The sequence below is a fragment of the Leptonotus elevatus genome, chromosome 4 (assembly GCF_054856555.1).
Source record: "Leptonotus elevatus isolate MCC_2025b chromosome 4, RoL_Lele_1.0, whole genome shotgun sequence".
NCBI lineage: Eukaryota > Metazoa > Chordata > Actinopteri > Syngnathiformes > Syngnathidae > Leptonotus > Leptonotus elevatus.
In genome coordinates, this window is record NC_141242.1 from 26801776 (window position 1) to 26807799 (window position 6024).

The 6024-nt window shown below is 34.5% G+C and overlaps 3 long non-coding RNA genes across 3 annotated transcripts; 1 reads left to right on the top strand and 2 right to left on the bottom strand.

The window, feature by feature from the left end:
* Positions 1 to 743: 743 nt before the first annotated feature.
* Positions 744 to 2203, bottom strand: LOC147176416 (uncharacterized). Its single transcript, XR_015094616.1, has 3 exons — positions 1920 to 2203; positions 1506 to 1630; positions 744 to 1045 (listed from the first exon to the last, which is right to left on the bottom strand). It is a non-coding gene; the product is annotated as an uncharacterized LOC147176416 (long non-coding RNA).
* Positions 2094 to 3614, top strand: LOC147176417 (uncharacterized). The gene is made up of 2 exons (XR_015094615.1): positions 2094 to 2352; positions 3007 to 3614. It is a non-coding gene; the product is annotated as an uncharacterized LOC147176417 (long non-coding RNA).
* Positions 3605 to 4822, bottom strand: LOC147176418 (uncharacterized). The gene is made up of 2 exons (XR_015094614.1): positions 4605 to 4822; positions 3605 to 3914 (listed from the first exon to the last, which is right to left on the bottom strand). It is a non-coding gene; the product is annotated as an uncharacterized LOC147176418 (long non-coding RNA).
* Between the last annotated feature and the right edge of the window lie 1202 nt (positions 4823 to 6024).

Consider the following 6024-nt stretch of genomic DNA (forward strand, 5'->3'; position numbering starts at 1 on the left):
ACCTCAACCCTTTATCCTCTGTATTTAGTCATTTTATTTCAAATATTACAATTTATTGATAAATGTCAGTATTTTGCTCTTACACTCTTAGTTTACTCATTACTCACAGTACTCAAATATTTGTGCAAGTATTTTTTCTGCGCTTTTAATTTATACTTGAGTTAAATTTTCCAATGTAACATTACTCTTATTTAAATATTTGCTATTCTGCTTTTGAAATGCTAGACTATCTGTATCACTAAGATGTGAGCAGTGTCACTGTCACCTAGCTACTTTAACAAAAGTAACTAGGTCAAATGTTAGTTTATTTATTTTTTAATTAAATGAGAATCTCATAAATTTCAAATTTATTTTTTATATATATTGTTATAGGCTACTTGCCGACTTGTTGCCATGATCGCTTTTGGCTACTGTTGAGATGTAACAGTGAAGAATGAATATGTAGGTCAATTCGAAGTGCTTTACATTAAATCAATAATTAATAACACGATTAATGTGAAATACACATCTAACATGAAACAATTATAACTTATACATTTAGTCTGTCAACAACTTATTTTATTTATTTTTTGCCAATATTTCCCTCGTCTTATTGGTAGCAGCAGTATTGCCTTTTTTGGTGAGTCTTGAATTCCTCATACAGCTCCATCAATAACTTTTGTTCTGTTTGTGAGAAGAATACTGTTCTCGTCTTGGATGGATGCAGAAACGGCTCTTCTGGACATCAAATAAAACATTTCAAATGATGCACAATCTTGTTTATTGAATGATACATGTTGTTATTTGATCTGACTATTTCAAATAACTCTCAATATGGATTAAATTGTACTCCTGCAACATTTCAAACTCAAAATTGGAAGACATTTAGAAAGCATAATTTCTTCACTTTCCCAAAGGTGTTTGCAGTGAAATTCTCTCAGAACAGTAACCAGTGTATCAAGGATTCTCATTTGTTGGACTTCACAGTCACTTTGAAGCAGGTTTGATGTCACACCATGTCTAGCGATTGATCAAGAAGTAGCTTTGATTGACTGCATGCTGGCATCTGTGCGAATAGAATGGTTGGGTCAGCATATTCATACAATAAAAAATAATCATAGCTTCCTAGCTGTGTCATTATCAAAACACAGCCACTGACATTATACGCAATCAGTTAAATGTTTAGCTTTATCTTGTTAGCCAGAAAAAAAACGAAGATTTTGTCACATCTTAATATCAGAAATAGTGGTAATACTGATAGACACAGACATTGTTTATAAACATTCCCATTTGCATTATTTTTATTTGGCTTCAGTGTTGAAAGCAAATGTGTATGTTTAAAAGTGTAAGAGCCTTTTATTTTAACTTTTTGCAAAGCATACATTGCAAAAATACTGACATTTATCAATAAATTGTAATATTTGAAATAAAATGATTAAATACAGAGGATAAAGGGTTGAGGTTGAAATACCTGTAGCGGCTTAAAGATCCACTCGCAGTAAAAAAAATAAAAAATAAAATCTTACCTTCATACTAAAACTTCTTTCTTTCTGCCCACTTGGAGTGCTCTGCATGTCAACCAACGTTTAAGCTGTTCCACACGGTGTTCGTATATTGAACCATGTTGAAATGTTCACGCCTGGGACGTCCTCTATGGAGGTAAATTTGGTGCAAAACTAACTTGTGCAAAAAAATTGGACCTGTAGAAAAAAGTCTAAATTTGTATCTGTAAAAGTCGTGATTTGTATCTGTAAAAAAAAATGTGTGCCTGTAAAAAAATTTTTTGTGTCTGTAAAAGAAATTTGTACCTGTAAAAAAAAAAATGTGTATGTGTAAAACAAATTTGTACCTGTAAAAGTCATGATTTGTATCTGTACAAAATTTTTTTTGTACCTGTACAAAAACTATAAATTTGTATCTGTAAAAGTTGTGATTTGTACCTGTAGAAATGACAACTTGTAGTCAAAGAAGTCGCCACTAGGAGTCACAAGTGGGTTTTCTGCTGCTGTTCAGTGACGTGAGTTTTGCCCCATTTGTCGCGCTACAAATGGAGCAAAACTAATTTGTACTTGTAGAGCGCCGTGATTTGTACTCGTAAAGAAGGGGGCGGGCTCTGGAGGATTTGGGCGGGCTAAAGCTCAACCTCATTGGTTGAGCGAACGACCGTGGGTTGAACTCAAATGACGCCCATAAATCCGCAATTCCAAACAGAGTAGCCACACTAGTTTACGCGTCATTTTGGAAGAAGAGGACGTCCCAGGCGTGAAAATGTCAACATGGTTCAATATACGAACACCGTGTAGAACAGCTTAAACGTTGGTTGACATGCAGAGCACTCCAAGTGGGCAGAAAGAAAGAAGTTTTAGTATGAAGGTAAGATTTATTGTACGAACATAGCTCGTAATCCGGTGCTAGCTAGCTAGCTCATCTCATGTTGTTGTCACGAAAACTGAACACATTGAAGTCACGATTTGTATTTCAAGATTTGAAGCCTACCAGTGTAAACATACGATCAATAGCTTGTACCTGTAAAAAAAAAAAGTGGACAGTACTCAGCTACTTGTATTTGACTAACATTATATTCAAGCATCTGTACTCTTACTATCATTATAAAATGAAAACAAAACGTTTTTACTGCGAGTGGGTCTTTAAGCCGCTCCAGGTATTTCAACCTCAACCCTTTATCCTCTGTATTTAATCATTTTATTTCAAATATTATAATTTATTGATAAATGTCAGTATTTTGCTCTTACACTTAGTTTACTCATCACTCACAGTACTCAAATATTTGTGCAAGTATTTTTTCTGTGCTTTTAATTTCTACTTGAGTTACATTTTCCAATGTAACATTACTCTTATTTAAATATTGGCTATTCTGCTTTTGAAATGCCAGTCTATCTGTATTACTAAGATGTGAGCAGTGTCACTGTCACGCAGCTACTTTAACAAAAGTAACTAGGTCAAATGTTATTTTATTTATTTTTAATTAAATGAGAATCTCATATATTTCAAAATATTGCTCAAAAGGTGGAGACAACAGCTGGAGACACTGCTGAAGCATCAGTGAAAAGGATGACCCACTCCATCAGAAAGCAGCCAAGAGACAGGAGATGACACCTGGGGGTATTCCATCAAACTGGATTATGGAAAATTATTTTGCAGATCTACCTGTGGCAGTGGTCAGTCTTTTTTTCTGGTGGCTACAATAATGGGCAACACCTATTTAGTCTTATTTTTTATATATATATTGTTATAGGCTACTTGCCGACTTGCTGCCATGATCGCTTTTGGCTACTGTTGAGATGTAACAGTGAAGAATGAATATGTAGGTAAATTTGAGGTGCTTTACATTAAATCAATAATTAATAACACGATTAATGTGAAATACACATCTAACATGAAACAATTATAACTTATATATTTAGTCGGTCTGCTTTTTTCTTTTTTTTTTGCCAATCATATTTCCCTCGTCTTAGTGATAGCAGCAGTATTGCCTTTTTGGTGAGTCTTGAATTCCTCATACAGCTCCATCAATAACTTTTGTTCTGTTTGTGAGAAGAATACTGTTCTCGTCTTGGATGGATGCAGAAACGGCTCTTCTGGACATCAAATAAAACATTTCAAATGATGCACAATCTTGTTTATTGAATGATACATGTTGTTATTTGATCTGACTATTTCAAATAACTCTCAATATGGATTAAATTGTACTCCTGCAACATTTCAAACTCAAAATTGGAAGACATTTAGAAAGCATAATTTCTTCACTTTCCCAAAGGTGTTTGCAGTGAAATTATCTCAGAACCGTAACCAGTGTATCAAGGATTCTCATTTGTTGGACTTCACAGCCACTTTGAAGCAGGTTTGATGTCACACCATGTGCCACCGTCTAGCGATTGATCAAGAAGTAGCTTTGATTGACTGCATGCTGGCATCTGTGCGAATAGAATGATTGGGTCAGCATATTCATACAATAAAAAATAATCATAGCTTCCTAGCTGTGTCATCAAAACACAGCCACTGACATTATACGTAATCAGTTAAATGTTTAGCTTTATCTTGTTAGCCAGAAAAAAAACAGATTTTGTCACATCTTAATATCAGAAATAGTGGTAATACTGATAGACACAGACATTGTTTATAAACATTCCCATTTGCATTATTTTTATTTGGCTTCAGTGTTGAAAGCAAATGTGTATGTTTAAAAGTGTAAGAGCCTTTTATTTTAACTGTTTGCAAAGCATACATTGCAAAAATACTGACATTTATCAATAAATTATAATATTTGAAATAAAATGATTAAATACAGAGGATAAAGGGTTGAGGTTGAAATACCTGGAGCGGCTTAAAGATCCACTCGCAGTAAAAACGTTTTGTTTTCATTTTATTATGATAGTAAGAGTACAGATGCTTGAATATAATGTTAGTCAAATACAAGTAGCTGAGTACTGTCCACTTTTTTTTTTTTACAGGTACAAGCTATTGGTCGTATGTTTACACTGGTAGGCTTCAAATCTTGAAATACAAATCGTGACTTCAATGTGTTCAGTTTTCGTGACAACAACATGAGATGAGCTAGCTAGCTAGCACCGGATTACGAGCTATTTTCGTACAATAAATCTTACCTTCATACTAAAACTTCATTCTTTCTGCCCACTTGGAGTGCTCTGCATGTCAACCAACGTTTAAGCTGTTCCACACGGTGTTCGTATATTGAACCATGTTGAAATTTTCACGCCTGGGACGTCCTCTTCTTCCAAAATGACGCGTAAACTAGTGTGGCTACTCTGTTTGGAATTGCGGATTTATGGGCGTCATTTGAGTTCAACCCACGGTCGTTCGCTCAACCAATGAGGTTGAGTTTTAGCCCGCCCAAATCCTCCAGAGCCCGCCCCCTTCTTTACGAGTACAAATCACGGCGCTCTACAAGTACAAATTAGTTTTGCTCCATTTGTAGCGCGACAAATGGGGCAAAACTCACGTCACTGAACAGCAGCAGAAAACCCACTTGTGACTCCTAGTGGCGACTTCTTTGACTACAAGTTGTCATTTCTACAGGTACAAATCACAACTTTTACAGATACAAATTTATAGTTTTTGTACAGGTACATTTTTTTTTTGTACAGATACAAATCATGACTTTTACAGGTACAAATTTGTTTTTACAGATACAAATTTGTTTTACACATACACATTTTTTTTTTACAGGTACAAATTTCTTTTACAGACACAAAAATTTTTTTTACAGGCACACATTTTTTTTACAGATACAAATCACGACTTTTACAGATACAAATTTAGACTTTTTTCTACAGGTACAAATTTTTTGCACAAGTTAGTTTTGCACCAAATTTACCTCCATAGTTTTGCACCAAATTTACCTCCATATCCCAAGATAAAGGCAACATGGTTCAATATACGAACACCGTGTGGAACAGCTTAAACGTTGGTTGACATGCAGAGCACTCCAAGTGGGCAGAAAGAAAGAAGTTTTAGTATGAAGGTAAGATTTATTTATTTATTTTTTTACTGCGAGTGGATCTTTAAGCCGCTACAGGTATTTCAACCTCAACCCTTTATCCTCTGTATTTAATCATTTTATTTCAAATATTACAATTTATTGATAAATGTCAGTATTTTTGCAATGTATGCTTTGCAAACAGTTAAAATAAAAGGCTCTTACACTTTTAAACATACACATTTGCTTTCAACACTGAAGCCAAATAAAAAAATGCAAATGGGAATGTTTATAAACAATGTCTGTGTCTATCAGTATTACCACTATTTCTGATATTAAGATGTGACAAAATCTTCGTTGTTTTTCTGGCTAACAAGATAAAGCTAAACATTTAACTGATTGCGTATAATGTCAGTGGCTGTGTTTTGATAATGACACAGCTAGGAAGCTATGATTATTTTTTATTGTATGAATATGCTGACCCAACCATTCTATTCGCACAGATGCCAGCATGCAGTCAATCAAAGCTACCAAATATTCTTCGTTTTTGTTATTTTTCCCCTCGCCATTCTCACTGCAGTCCAGCC